The sequence below is a fragment of the Ixodes scapularis genome, unplaced genomic scaffold (assembly GCF_016920785.2).
Source record: "Ixodes scapularis isolate PalLabHiFi unplaced genomic scaffold, ASM1692078v2 PGA_scaffold13__105_contigs__length_92229423, whole genome shotgun sequence".
Lineage (NCBI taxonomy): Eukaryota > Metazoa > Arthropoda > Arachnida > Ixodida > Ixodidae > Ixodes > Ixodes scapularis.
Genome location: NW_024609839.1, coordinates 91,093,037 through 91,108,904, shown reverse-complemented (window position 1 = coordinate 91,108,904; position 15,868 = coordinate 91,093,037).

Genomic DNA, 15,868 nt, shown 5'->3' with positions numbered 1-15,868 from the left:
TAGCTTGATGTCAAGTGGTCACGTCAGGTGACATGACGGGATACCGTGACGTCACGCGACTTCAATTGACAGCAATACACGATATTGTGACGTGGTAACGTGACGTCAGGTGTATACGTTGTCAGGTGACCTGACAACTTGACGTCCCGTCACGAGACGTGAGGTGACAGAATTATGTGATTTCGTCACGTCACGTAATAACAGGATGTCACGTCGCACCATACTGTCGCACGGCGCCGTAGTGTCACGAGACGTTGTGACGCCATTTATTCACTGAGCCCTCGCAATGTGCCCGACATTGAAATCATTAATTTGCCCACTATAAGAGGGGTGTGAAGAGACCCGATTAAAATGCTATGCAGTTAGAACGCCTTTGGAAAAAGTGAAAGAGGCAATGTCTTTCTTTTCTGTTTGTTTTATGTCTTACCTGAAAAAGGCGTCATATACGACAAAACAGTGAAGTGAGTTTGGCCACGCTGCTGCAACCTTTATAAATGCATGTCCTGGTAGGCGGCCTTCACAACCCAGGATGCGGGAATTAGTCATCTCGAAAAGCGCGGAAACCATGCTCCATAATGTAGGAGTTTTCAGCACTTCTGAGTTTGTCTGCTGAGTACTGAATATAGAATGTATTTGCAAGTTACCAAGTTACTCCCCAAAATATTTAAGATACAGTAACTTGAGTAGAGTATTTGTTCTGTACACGTCTGGTTTATACTGCGGGAAGTTAGCCAGCCCCGATGAACGTCCGGTGTCTCAGGTGTAGATGAGTAGTCTAGACAGTGCCGTACAACCGCTAGCCTGAGGTTTTTAACGTGCACTACGCAGTAGTGATAAACGATCGCAGGCCGGAACGATGATCATCCAGATCAAAATGAGCAGGGTTGGGGATTGAACCCAGCATCCTTGTGTTCTGTAGCGCGGGCTTTCGCTCCACGTGCACCGAGCTGGTGTGCGCTATTAGCGGTGCGATATTTTGGTGACGCCTTCCAATGGTTCCCTCGTGAGACGTCATTACCTTGCGAACAATAAGTTCGATGGTGTATATAATTAGCATAGTGGAAGGTTGAATTGATTCCGCTCTGAATGCAGCACTGGCTACAGCGTCAAAATTGAAGTTCTTACATTACTCTTATTTCCGCCAACGAGGAATTGTTTGCTGACCTCATAGTCAGAATTATGCCATTTGCGGCGGGTCGGCCAGAGCAACACATTTGATCGCGCACGTCGCCAATACTCCATTCACCTGAAGTAACCAGAGGTCTCTTCAATAGACCGATCTCACCAGCTAGTTTGAGTACGCCACCGCTGCCACCGCTGCCGACATGCATCGTGGGATAGTCTTTCTGCACGCGCGGTATCCCTGCTGGAGGTGTGCGCGAGCAGAGCACGAGGCGGCATGAGCTATCTCGTGACGTGGCGTCTGCCTCTTACGAACTGCAGTTATGGCGGCGTCACGCATGCGTAGAACGCTTGGTGAGATCGGTCTATTTATTTACAGCGGACACTATTTACAATATGAGATATTTACATCAGTATACATCGCAGACCTGTTTCGTCGGTGCGTTCTGTCTCGAGCCCTTTGCACCCGTGCCTCTTCTTCCTCTACCATGCCAGTTGGCTTGTCCGCTACAAAACCCTTTAGCTGAGCCTTCCGACAATGACAAAAGCGCGAGAGCTCTAGGTTGCTGCACGGAAGCGTTGTTCGCCAGAAAGAGCCCTCGCGCTAGAAATGCGCGTCCATAGCCTCCTCTATACTGACAAAGCCTGGCAGATCGCCACGAGACGTGGCCGCCGAAAGTGAAAAGGTAGAGCGGCAGACAAGAGCCTAAAGCCCCTCGATGTGTTTGCGCTCGTCTTGCAAGTAGCGTCAAATGCGCGAGTGCGCGAGGCCCATGTCTCGAGCGGTCCTTGGAAGCAAATGGCGGCGCAGCACTGAAATGAGCGGGCCTTGGAAGCGAATGGCGGCGGAGCACCCGCTCATGGCACGTGTCTCGAGCGCTTCCACAACAATGGTTGGCGGTACCAAGAGCCTAGAGTGCCTTCATACACACGCGCGCTTTTGCTTGAGTGGTGACATCTCAGCCATTTTTCCGCTCAATCGTTTTTTTTATGCATTTTGAAGTGCGCGCAATCCGGTGTCGCTCAGCTCGAGCGCGTAGCTTTGGCTAATGCAAAGACGCCATTTTACCGCCCGAGTCACGCACCGAGTGCGCGAGAACGTCACGCGCTGGCTCTTTCAGAGCAACAATGGATGTCCTCACGCTGAGACAGACAGACATCTAGGCACCCTACCAAGAGCCATGTAACGGGCGCCCCGCTGCGACGAGACGCCGAAACACACTTGTGCCGAGCGATGGAATCTCCGCTCAGGCTTCTCGGGTTTTTTAGGCTACCGCTTCTTTTCTCGTCGGGTTTGAAAACCATATCTTCAAGTCACCGATACCCTGCTGAATCTGCTGACGAGGCAACAGGCACCGATTCGACGCAAGCGCAAGGTGCTCGCTGAGGGCGTTTCATCCGGCCGCAGCTAGAGCTCACGTGCTTTGAACTCTTCCGGTGCCCAGCTATATAACCAAGGAACACGATCAGCATCGCGGGATCTGCAGCCCAGCCTTTCAAGGCACTAACAGTGACCTGTGCTTATCCAGGTAACGTGTGATAGGCAGCTTTTCTCTATCCTTTGTATGCTGGCTGCAGATCCCAAGCCATGGGTGTTGAGTTGTGCATTTACCGTGCTCGAGTTGGTCTCTTTCACATGCCGAAAGTCAAGACTAAAGCCGAACCCTCTCTCTGGCTTGCGCCGGTGATCTTTGTTAGGCCGAGTACTTGCGTTCTGTTCAGTCTGGCATTGATTCTCTTGTGTTCTGGAGACGTTGAGCGCAATCCCGGACCTGACAGAGTCGCCGACGATGGCCAGATTTCAAGTCTGCAAAAATCGATCGAAACCCTGATCGCTGCAACTTCACAATATCAGACCGAAAATTCCAGCCGACTTGATAATATTGCCTTAGGTATCTCCGAGATACGAACAAGGGTGACGGCCTTGGAAGCTAGTATTCAAGATCTTACACAAGTTCGTGATGATGTCAACCAATTAAAAACCGAGGTTGAAAACATCAAAGCTGAACTTAACTTCTCAAAATCTGTGAGCGCTAATAATTTGGAATTGGTGGAAATTGTGGATGACCTTAACAACCGATCAAGACGCAATAACTTAATAATTAAAGGGTTAAGCGAAACTGAAAATGAGACTCACAGCCAACTGGAATCTCGTGTAAAAGATTTCTTTTCGGAGGTGCTTGGTGTTCAAGTAGGTATTCTTGAGCGCATTCACAGACTCGGATACATCCGCCCTAACTACAGGCGACCTGTCATAATCAAGCTTCTTGACTATCGTGATAAGGTTGCTATCTTAAAAAACGCCCCCAAACTTAAGAATCACGGGCCCGATAAAATCTGGATCGACGAGGACTTCTCGCCGAGAACTAGACTAGCGCGTTCTAAACTGTGGGCATTTGGTAAAGAACTATGGTCACAAAATATCAAAACAAGATTGAGGATCGATAAATTGTACTCCGACAAAAAAATATTTGCGTATGACTTTGTTGAAGGCCGCGTTGTCGAGGTGACATCTAATGAAGTACGCGCCGATTGACTGCTATCACACAGCAACACACGCCCTAAGCGCGTTGCACCCAGACTTTCTTTCCTGTTTACAAATTTTCGTAGCGTGTTAAAAAAACAAGATATCTTACTAGATAATGCCAAAATGTGCAATAGTCAAGTCATCCTCGGCACGGAAACATGGCTGTCACCTGACATATCCGACGGTGAACTCCTGAATTCCAGTTTTTCTATCTTTCGCAAGGATAGATTGGTTCACAAAGGCGGTGGCGTCCTGATTGCTGTTAGTGACCACTTATTATCATCTGTAGTTGATATTGAAACGAGCATCGAGATTATTTGGACTAAACTGAAAATGACGCACTCGAATTTTCTCATAGGTGTGTGTTATCGACCCCCGAATTTTGATTGTACATTTGTGGCTAGATTAAACGACTGCCTTGAGAAGGTCTTTTCTGAGTACTCAAATGGTGTCATTATTCTGGCAGGGGATTTTAATTTTCCTGACATTGATTGGGTTTCAGATTGCGTCAACCCCTCGTGTAAAAATCAGAAAGAAAGTCGTGAATTTCTTGATGTTATGAATAGTTTTGGTTTCCACCAAATTATTAAAGAACCAACCAGGGGTGACGCGACCCTGGATTTATTTTTTACTACCCACCCTGAATACATAAGCGATGTTAACAATTTATGTCTGTTTAGTGACCACTCTCTTTTCAACATTAACCTATCCATTGACGTTCCCGCTCCTGTAACGTCGAAGAAAACAATTCGTAATTACGCTAAAGCCAACACTGTGAGTATTAACGCCGAGTTATTGGATTCATTTCCAAACTTTGAGAATCACTTTAATACAAGGTCGGTGGAAGAAAACTGGTGCATATTCAAAGAACGTATTCACAACCTCATTTCTCGATACGTTCCGGTGTGTCGGGTAATCTCTAACCCCAGTTCGCCATGGTTCACTCTTAATACGAAGAGAATGCTAAGGAAGAAAAAGAGGCTATTCCAGTCGGCAAAAAGAAAAGGTAATGATGACGCCTCGTGGTCTCGCTTCCGTGAATTTGCTAAAACTTGTAAACGTGAAATAAGAACGGCGAAACGTAATTTTTTTGAGAACGACCTGTATAACATTCTTATGTCAAATCCACGGAGATTCTGGAAAATTATCAATCCTTCTTCAAAGAAAAGTCCGATCATCTCAGATCCGACTGGAAAGCAGCTGACTGAAAGTGATGTATGTGACAGATTTAATGAATACTTCAGTAGCGTCTTCACTCGCGAAACGTTCCCCATGCCGCAATTAGCTTCTCAGGACGCACTTGGCGAAATGGGGTCAATAACTATTTCTTCTGAAGGAATACAAAAATTAATAGAGCAACTTCCAGTCAGCTCTGCTCCTGGTCGCGACGGGATAAACAGTAAGATTTTAAAAATTACTAAGCGCATCTCGTCCCTGTACCTGGGTAAAATTTTCAACCAATCACTTATTACTGGTATGATTCCCAATGACTGGAGACATGCAGACGTCATTCCAATTTTTAAGTCTGGGTCATCTGACGATCTGAGCAATTACAGGCCTATTTCTTTAACAAGTGTATGTAGTAAGCTCCTTGAACATGTTATTTTTACAGCCATAATGCAGTTTCTTGATATTAATAATGTATTGTTTTCTAACCAGCATGGATTTCGTAGGAATCGATCATGCACAACACAGCTTTTCGAGTTAGTAACCGATATTCACAGTAATCTTAACTTACGAAAACCAACAGACGCTCTCTTTATAGACTTTTCGAAAGCTTTCGACCGTGTGCCACACTACAGACTTATAGTAAAATTACAAAACTTAAAAATTAATGCAACTGTAGTTAATTGGATAAAAATTTTTCTCACGACTAGAACCCAATCCGTACGTCTAGGTGAAACATCTTCACAATCCTTACCAGTTATTTCAGGCGTACCACAGGGTACTGTACTGGGCCCATTGCTCTTCCTTATTTATATAAATGATATCGGTTATCGCCTGAGAAGCTGTGTTTGTCTGTTTGCTGACGATCTTGTTGTTTATCACGCTATTTCTAGTGAAGATGATTGCCGAACATTACAAGAAGACCTATCCCTAATTGAAACCTGGTGTGCCGAGTGGCTTATGTCCATTAATCATAATAAATGTAAATGTGTATCTTTTTCTAAATCCCGTAATCCATTAGATTACACCTATCAACTTGCATTCCAGCCCATTGAAAAGGTTTCATCGTTTAAATACCTTGGCGTGCACTTAAGCTCTGACCTTTCATGGAGAACTCATATTGAACACATAACTTCCAGTGCTAATAAAACTTTAGGTTTTCTAAGACGCCATCTTAGTCAAGCTTCACCGAAAATCAAACAGCTGTCGTACTGCACCCTTGTTAAATCCAAGATGGAATACGCTTCTACCATTTGGAACCCCCATCAGGCTTACCTGTCCGACATGTTAGAATCAATCCAAAACCGCGCAACTAGATTCATTCTTGCTGACTACTCACCCACGAGCATCTCTGCCCTTAAGGCTTCTTTATCACTACCTCTCCTTAATACTAGACGCACCGTAGATAGATTATCCTTTTTCCATAACCTGTTTTACAAGCCCTGGACTGATCATGAATTCTTCTCTTCAGCCAGCCATGTCTCCCTACGCCGTGATCATTGCCAGAAGATAGAAATGCCATTTGCCAGAACCAACATTTTAAAAAACTCTCCCCTTTTTTTGCGTATACGGGATAGGAATGCGCTACCTGAGTCCATTGTAACAATTACAGATCATACCTTGTTTTTAGCAGAACTTACTAAGCATATGATTGTATAATGAAGATATTGCACTGTAAAATAACAGATGTTCTTTCAACCTATTTGTCCCTACATTTGATTTCAACCCTTGAAGTGTTATATTGTGTTTTATGTTACCCCCCTTATGTAATGCCCCCAGGGGCCTTTAAGGTATAATAAATGTAATGAAATGAAATGAAATATGCCTCGGGTCCTCGCCACTGCAAAAGCTGTGCGCTGAATACCAGACTCCCCGAGAAATGCTTTGTGCTACCAGATCCTCGCGCTCCACATTTGCGACCCGGCACTCTATGACTTCGTCATCGAACTCCAGGCTTTGTGAGTATAGAGAAGGCTATGGAACGTCTCAAAAACAGGAGCGTGGGCTAGCACGCGCTTGTAGCTTCAACTGCAGTCCCAGCTTCAACTGCAGTCCCAGCTTAAGGGTAAGCAAAGAATGTCCTACTCGGCCACCGATCCCCCAGAGCCACTAAATAAGCTGCGCTTCAGAGCAACCACGCTTCAGCTATATTGGTGCTTAAAATCAGGGCTGCCAGTGGAGACACTACATGAGCTACGCTTAGAGTATCGGCACTCTGTTATTGTCGTGGGCGGGGCCATCTTAGTGAGAAGTGCAGAGCGGACGCGAATGTCGATCGTCATAATTCGAACGTGCGGCTTCCTCAGCGTTAGGATCGATGTTAGGAAGCTCATGCAATGTTGCTTTTCTCCGCCGCGAACTGTTTGAAAATTTGTGGAGGACGGAAAAGTGTTTGCCGTGATTTCAGATGAAGCTTCAGATAACTGGCGACAGTGATTTTAAGCATCAAGATGGGTAAGGGTCGTTACTCTGAAGTGTGGCCTCTAATGGCTTTAGTTGCCAGTATCTGAAGCTATATTTAAAACCGCAAAAAAACACTTCCGTTTTCCAAAAATCTTAAAAAGTTCGAGGCTGAGCGAAATAATATTCCCTGAGCTTCCTAATACCGTATCCAACGATGAGCAAGTCGCATTTTTAAATTTTGATGATTGACAGTTGCGTCTGCTCTGCACTAAGCACCAAGATGGTGGCGCCCACTAGCCGATCAGGGAACGAAGTGCTCATACTCTAAGCGTAGCTCATTTAATAGCTTTATATGTCCCTGATCACCACAGGGATGTCTATAGACGTTTCGCAGGAGCTGTGCATGGGCACGGCCATAACAGTCCTTCCGTTTGTGTTTCCTTTGATTCCGTTTACTTGATTTTATCATTATCGTAGCAGGACATGTAATTGTCATTTTCGTTCCCACTGTCTTTCTCCCTAGCATTGAATTTTGTGCAGCCTCGTAAACGCCCACCTCAGTGACTCAACATCTCGTTAAGACCAGAGAAGGTCAGCAATGGCGGCTATAATCTGGCCAGTGTGCAAAAGGTTTATACATTACCGGAAACATATTATTCACACGTTGCACGCCCAAAGTTTTATAATTTTTAATCATATTAGAAAAGTTCAAAAATATTTGTTTAGACGCACTTCTATTCCACCACGTCGAGTCACAGTCTAAAAACAGGCAACATCGTTGTTGAATTTCAAGACACGCGTTCAATGTTTCAATCATGTCTCGGTATGCTGAATCCCGTGTAACGTATATCCAATGTTTTTTTTTTTATTCAAATAAAATCACCATTTTTATTTCGCGCCCATAACACCCTTAAATTTCTCTCACGTCGATATTGATTTTGAAGCCCAAGAAACAAATGTAAACGCAATTCATCTAGAATAAGATAAACGCTACCAGGATAACAAATCGCACTCCAGGAGAGGCCCAAGCAGCACATAGTTGTCTAAGCATTGGCCAGTGGCCAGACAGTGGCCAGGGATTGGCCGATGACTGGCCTTTCTCTGGCCATTGGCCAATGGCCACTGGCCATCAGCCATCGACCAAGCATTGGCCAATGAAAGGCCACTCTTTGGCCACTGGCCACATGACCATCCCCAGTCATTGGCCAATGATTGGCCAAAATCTGTGCTCGCAGCTACACGATGTAATTGAGGAATACCGCTGCGAAGCATTTGTATCGAGATGCTGGCCATCCATACAGCACACTACACTGGGCTTGGAGTATTCCGTAAGCGGATTGGAACTAGAAGGTTGATGAGTTTCACTATCCGATGAGAATAAAGAGCCCGAGCAGCACATATCTGGCCAATCATTGGCCAATTGCTGGAAATGGTCCTTCAGCCAGTGGCCAGACGGTGGCAAGCCGTTGGCTGATGGCTGACCTTTCTGCCATTGGTCAATGGCGACTGCCCATCAGCCATCGGCCAAGCATTGACCGATGAATGGCTACTATTTAGCCATTTGCCAAAAGACCATCGCCAGCCCTTGGCCGATGCTTATCCGAATTCCGTGCTGCTTGGGGGTGTATGTTTTTAACATGGAATGTGATTATGAGCTGGATTTCATATAAAAGTGTAACGCTCGAGTGTGACCACAAAGCGCCACGCACAGGCCAGGGAAACGTAAGTGATGTCGTAGCAATCAATCCGTCAGAATGAACGCCTCTTAAATGATCACTACATTTATAATTTTCCATACATAATCACCACTAGGAACAAACGACCGAGACCACAAAGATTCACCAAGGACCTCAGCGGGAACCGAAGTCCGGACCATATGATCAGCTGTCCGACATCTTTGCTCGGCGCCACAACAGTTGGCAGATGAACGGAGGCATAAGCAATTGGATTATGACTTGCCCCCAAAGGTCGCCCGCTATCACGTGACAGTCCGCGGCGAGTGATGCTTAATGCAGCATACTTAGTCCACAGTTGACCGTCGTCGCCAAATAATACTTAGTCCAGAATACTTAGTCCACAGTCGACCGTCGTCGCCTACTAACACTTAGTCCAGAATACGTAGTCCGCAGGCTACAGTAGTTGGCTCTACTAAGCCAGCATACTTAGTGCGCAAGTGACCGTCGGTGGCGAGTCATACATAGTCCAAAATACTTAAGGCTGATTCAAAGATCTGCAACGAGTGCGTTAGCTACGACTGCGTCCGCTCTAACCGGAGCGACCGGAACAACTGCTCTGTGCCGCGCGTACACACTCCTGCAACAAGCGCAGCGGGTCGTCAGCACGGCGGCTGCTTCTCCGCTGCCGTCAGCTGTTTTCGCTGTGCCTCTAAAAAGAGGAGGATGCGCTGACACTCGCTGGCGTAACGGTAAATAGACAGATTTCCAGTTTGTGTGCTGATTGCTTTGTGCCGTGTTTTCGTAGTAAGATTACAGTCTACTGGAACCTGTTTCTGAAGGCCAAGACCTACTAATCTGGTAGATTGACCAACTCGATAAGCAAAGATGAAATTGCGTACGGAATTACAAACGAAACGCTACAGCAAAGGCTGGCGCGAGAACAGGTATAAGATTGTGGGATAGTGTTCACGTTATGGAGGACGAAAAGAAAATACTTTCGATTACTTTGCGTAAAGCAAACGGTTCTCTTTATTGTCTTTCAAAGAGACGGCCGTCCTTGAACGGGACCATCCCCCGAGGGGCAGCTTGTTCCCGGAACGGGCCGCTGTCGCCTCCGCCTCGCCGTCTCCTTCCCGGCGACCTTCCAAAGGCGCCGCTCTCCGCTCGCACGCGCTCATGTTGTTCGCTGCTCGGAGCTTGCCGGCCGCTTGTTGCCCACTGGGCAGTCGCCGTGTCCGGGTGGGAGCGGAGACCGCCACAATTTCATATATCATTGTGCGATAAAGCTACGAACTGTTTCATAACATATTTTTCATTAGATAGTTGATCACCGGCAGTGTGCTTACTGTCCTTTACATAGTTCTGTATTTGTCGTTTTATTATAAGTGATGGACCGGATCTGCCGGACTTCAGATTCGGCAAAGCTGGGCATATGGCGAACTTTCGAAGGAAAGTTCGGCAAAAATTCGGCGAAAATTCGGCAAACGTCTGCGAACGCGAACTGTTTCATAGCATATCTTTCATTAGATAGTTCATCACCGACAGTGTGCATATACTGTCCTTTAAATAGTCTTGTACTTGTCGTTTTTTTTATAAGTGAGGGACCGAATCTGCCGGACTTCAGATTCGGCAAAGCTTTGCACAGGGCGAACTTTCGAAGGAAAGTTCGGAAAAGATTCTTCAGAAATTCGGCGAACGTCTGCGAACGCGCGAGAACGCGACGGGGCCATGGATTGCAAATGGATCCCGTGCGGTCGTGCGGTTACCATCGTACAGTGTATACTACCAGTGGTTACTGCGAGGTGCGCAGTAGGCGATATGGTAACTGTGTGTTTGTCAGCCTTTGTGAGTGTGGTTCGCTTCGATATCTTCTGCCCCGAGCACAGAAGATCAACCAGGAACTGACGCAGTTCACTGCGCAAGTGACACATGATGCGCTGCAATCTGGATAATGCGACTTTCATTTTATCTTTCCAGTAATGCAATGATGTACCGACAACATTGACTGATAAGTACCTTAAAGCACTCCTCGCAATAATAGCAATCCTGTTTTCGGGTCACGAGTAGTTCGGGCCAAAACAAATTTATATTGCGTTTTAATTCGCATTTTTTAGCGGTTTTCATCTATCCGCAGAAAACCAAACACAGAACTATCATGCTCGACGTTGCACATCCGACATTCCTATAACTCTTCCCATCTTTCTAAACGTCCGTGAGTGTCCTAAGATCATAAACCGGCATAAGTTAAAAACTGAGCGTTTCGAATATGGGACGCACACTTTCATGCAAAGCTGGCGTCAAGTAATTCAAATCGAGAAACATGCCTATGTACAATATTATTGTTATCTTTTCTGGTGAAGGCTCAGCAGCCGTGGCCTACATTTTCGTGCCCCAAACGGTGGCTTGCAGAGGAAGTAAGAGCACGGTGTCACTGCTTTTAGTTTAACAATGTACACACTTGCAGGCTTGCGTTGATGAGGCCTCAGAACCGAAACTCGCGTAGTGTGACTGCACTCGCTACGCTACTACCCAAACTCGTCTTCACACCACTTCTGCAAAACATGACTGTAAAATGACCAGTAGACATACAAAAATGTCACCAACAATATCATGTTGTAGAACACCACCTTATCCCTACTGAATAAGTTATATGAATCTGTCTAAGAACTGATATGAAATATCTAAAAACTGATATGCGACATATGAAACTGATGTGAAATATCCAAAAACTGATATACGACATAGAAAACTGATATGAAATACCCCAAAACTGATATTAGAACTGATATGCTTATATAAGTTCTCATGTGAAAACGTGTCCAATAAACATATCGGAAAAATATTCATAGAATCATTTTCAGTATAGGACGCGCCGCGCGGGGAAGCAAACACGTGACTTGGAACCGCAGTGGCGCGGCTTGTTTTATTGGCTTTTGAAATAATTACGGCATCAGCGTTTAATATTTACTACGAGATTCATCTCCTGAGCCGTTCAAAATACTCTCAGGGCTATGACATTACTGAAAACAGCTCAACATGCTGGGAATAATATTTATTGCTTAGGTGGTCACCGAAACAATCCGTACCTTCAAAATGACCAGTATAAAATGCGGAAACGCAAAGCTCGGAAGTAGTTATCGGGTGTGCTGTTGTATTCAAGTTTGTTGTGCCGTGTATATGTATATGCTCAATGAATATGTTCAGCTGATGCTGGTGGTATGCTTACTGTATTTACATGTGTGTATAATAAAGTTGCCCGAAGTGATGGTGGCGTGAGCAAATAAAAATATTTTTGTAGCATATGGAATCGGGCGGTACCTAGCGCCGCCTACCCTAGCTGAAACTTATATGCGACATATGAAACTGATATGAAATACCCAATAAGTTCTGATATGAAAAAGGTGTCCAATAAACACATCAGAAATAAATTCATATATTTTTTTTTTCAGTACGGATTTAGTAATAACTGGTGTCAGTATGCATTTAGAAATAAATCTCAAAATTTTTTTCGTTCGCATAAAAAATGATATATCAACTTTTAAGTCCGGCAGCAATGTATTTTTGCCGAATCTTTGCCGGATCTTCAGAAAAATTGGGCAAAACTTTGCCTTTGCGAAATCCCAAGATTCAGGGTCAAATTTTTGATTCGACAAAAGTTCGGCCCAATAACTACTTTTTATATTGATCGAGCAACGAATCTTCTAAGCCCCTTCACTTCTGTCGGAACTAGAGAACAGACAGTCATATAACGGTAATATTGCTAGATTTACTGCATAGATTCGGGGTCCCATTTTTTTTATACAGACCCTCGCATCATTTGTCTGCAGGTTCTCTACTATTTTAATCACTTCGCCCTCACTCATATAACAAATTGAATCAATTGTTCTTTAATCGAATGTTTTTTTTTTCTTATTTCCTCTGCCCTACACCAAAGGCTTTTCGTCGATTACATACTGCGCGTATTCGGCTGCGGAAAGGCGCTTTCGTCACATGAGTCGTAACTTCTAGCTGTATTTCCATTAAAATGTTAACCCTAATGTTTTGTATATGAAGTGAAGGTTAACTGTTGATATCACAAACACTATCTAGGTGCCGCAAGCCGTCGCCCGATTTAAGGGGTCCAGCCGTATGTATCCATACGTGTCTCTACTTGGATATGTGGTAGCTTTCCCACAACATACATGCCCCAGATATAATATTGTGCTCCACTATTCGGTTATGCATGTCAAAGACCACATGTTAGCAGTTGCTTTGCATAGCCCGTGCAGCCCCTCAATACAGCTCTCATGACGATACATCAACGACCATGTTGCTGAGCGCGTACCTTCTGCAGCACGCGTTTCGCACCACCTAAATTCATTTTTAACGAGGAAAGTTATTTGGCTACGTGTTCGGTATTTCGTGAAGCCCAGATAAAAGCGTGGCCGCGAGGCTCCAGTTTGACACTGATTGGCTGACTGGTGGGAGAGGAGGAGTCAACTGCTCGACGCTGATTGGTTCATCTGGCTAGATGGGTAGGCAAGGAGGTGTGCGTAGGCGAGAGGGAGCTCGACCATCTGTGCGCGCTGAAGGAGAGAAGCTCGAGAGTATGGAAGGCTTTGGACGATCGCCCCGTTTATCAGCCAGATTAGGGGTAGTGTCGCTTCATTCTAGGAGCAACTATAAAGTGTACACATGGTACGGGTTGAGCTAGCTGACGAAGAGCGCCCTGAACGTAGGCGCCTGGCGTCTGGAAACTCAAAGTATCGCTAAACGTTTCTGATGTTAGAACGTTTCACGTAGGTGAAACAATCGCATGGCCATTTGCTATAAATTTTCGAGGCATGAGCAAGTAGATACAAAACTTGAAAGTATAAAACAGAGAGGACGAGGACGAGAACAGGACATCTTTCATTTAGCAACAACATAGAATGGCACAACGATAAAAACCGCCCCCAAGGGTCTCAGCGTTCTCAAAGAGGGAAAGGAGATACTAGTTATAAAGGAAAGGGAATACACTAAAAGAAAAGTTTGAAAAGCGCATCAGTAATCAAGTTATTTTCGATTAGTTAGAATTAACCTTGGTCATTGTCAGTGATAATGCAGAATTATTCTTGTTTGCAGTCCAAAAAGAATTGTACTATAAATATAAGAGTTTAAAAATCTGTAGCGTCACGACGAGGTGTCAATATTCTAGTTATCTCTGGTGTTAAGAATTCGACCTCTGTCTTTGTCAATGATAATGACGGTGCAGAAATGTTGTTGTTAACAGTCCCCATGGCAAATGACTCGATGATTTCTCTCCCAAATCTGTTGTTGTGCCCTCCCAGTATCTTAGTATTAGAAAAATGAGGAGTACAGTCATCGCATGTGCGGCTGTGAACGACAATGGGGTGATACGACTCAGTTGAAGCCTTTGATGCTTCCAAGTTATGTTCTCTGAGTCGGTGGTTGACGCATCTCCCAGTCTGTCCAATGTACTGACTGCCACAACTTAGTGGAATCGAATACACCTTCCTTTCTTCGCATTCTACGAACTTTTTTGCGTGTTTTACATTGCACCCTCGGGGACTGTCGCTCCCATTAACCTTTTTGCACATCTGTTTGAGGCGCATACGACAAGAAAAAACCACACTCGTGTCGAACTTGGACGCAATAGACCTTAGACGGTGCGCGGAATTGTGCATGTAGGGAATCACAGCGAAACGACCTTTCTTTTTTAAAACAACTTGCGGAAGTTGTGGTTTGATAATGAACCTCTCAAGGGTGGAGCGAAGTAGGTCAGCAGGAAAGCCTGCAAGTAGGAATGACAACCAGCACGGCGCCGCGACGTCACGTGCGAACCGTGTACAGGAAAGACTCCAGACGCCGTTATAGGGGCAACTTGCTGCTGGTGAAGGCTTCGTGAAATACACTTGCTCTCCAGTATTCTATGTAATGAAAGGTATTGGCCGTCATACTGCATTAGTGAGGAATTTTATCTGAAGCGGAGACACCAGACGTCATATTAGGACAATCCTCCCGTGTTTAAAGGCTCGTTCATACACTTGCTTACGACCGAGTGCGGTACGACCTCTTGCGATACCTGACGACAAGATAAAGCACTGGCGCCATCAATCGGGTAGCCGTGAAACATTCGCAATTTCCGTTAAAAAAATTGCGCATCATTATTTTAATATTGGCTTGAAAATGTTTGGCATTGTCTTAGGCAACCATTTCTTTATAGATAAAATGTACATTAGACCCCGTAACCGTCGCTCTAGTAAAAGGCAGTACGGGGTTACCTCATACATGGCGCTAAGGTGTCAGTGTGTTCCCTCGTCATCATCTATTACAGGGTGTTGTAATGCACTCGATCGTAAGCAGTCGCATGTGCGTCAACCAGTCTTAAGATTTAAGTATCATATAAGCAAACGGAACATTGCGCTCCACTTCTGCCTATTACAAGTTAAAGACCTTAGGTGTTTAGTTGTATCGCTTTCTCCAGACGACCCCCCTGGATCAAACATACTTTTGCGTTTTTAAGGTACATCCTCTTCTATTTATGTAAACGCTCATGTCAAGTAATGTCAAATAGCGTTTTACCACTGCGTGATGCTATTGAAATACACGGTTTGTCAACCCCATCTACAACAAAGTCACCAAACGTTATTTAAAGTAAAATATACTGCTATATATTTCAAATACCCACGTAATAAACACCAAATAGGGCCTCACTACTGTGTGGTTTACATTCAAAGTGCAGCGTCGGTCAGATCGCAGATCGCCGCCTTACAGGGATAAACAACTCCGAATGCCGCCCTACAAACAAGTCTGTTGTACGACACCTGGGAAATTTTTCTCGAGGCTCATCTGGCATTGAACACGTCTTCTATATTGGTGCACATTCAATTAATCTTGGGTTGAATCTTAGCAAGTGTCGGGAGTGTCAGGCAAGCCTGTTGTATCCAAACATTTGCGTTTTATTCCCAATTTCTTTTCTTTTTCAGATAAA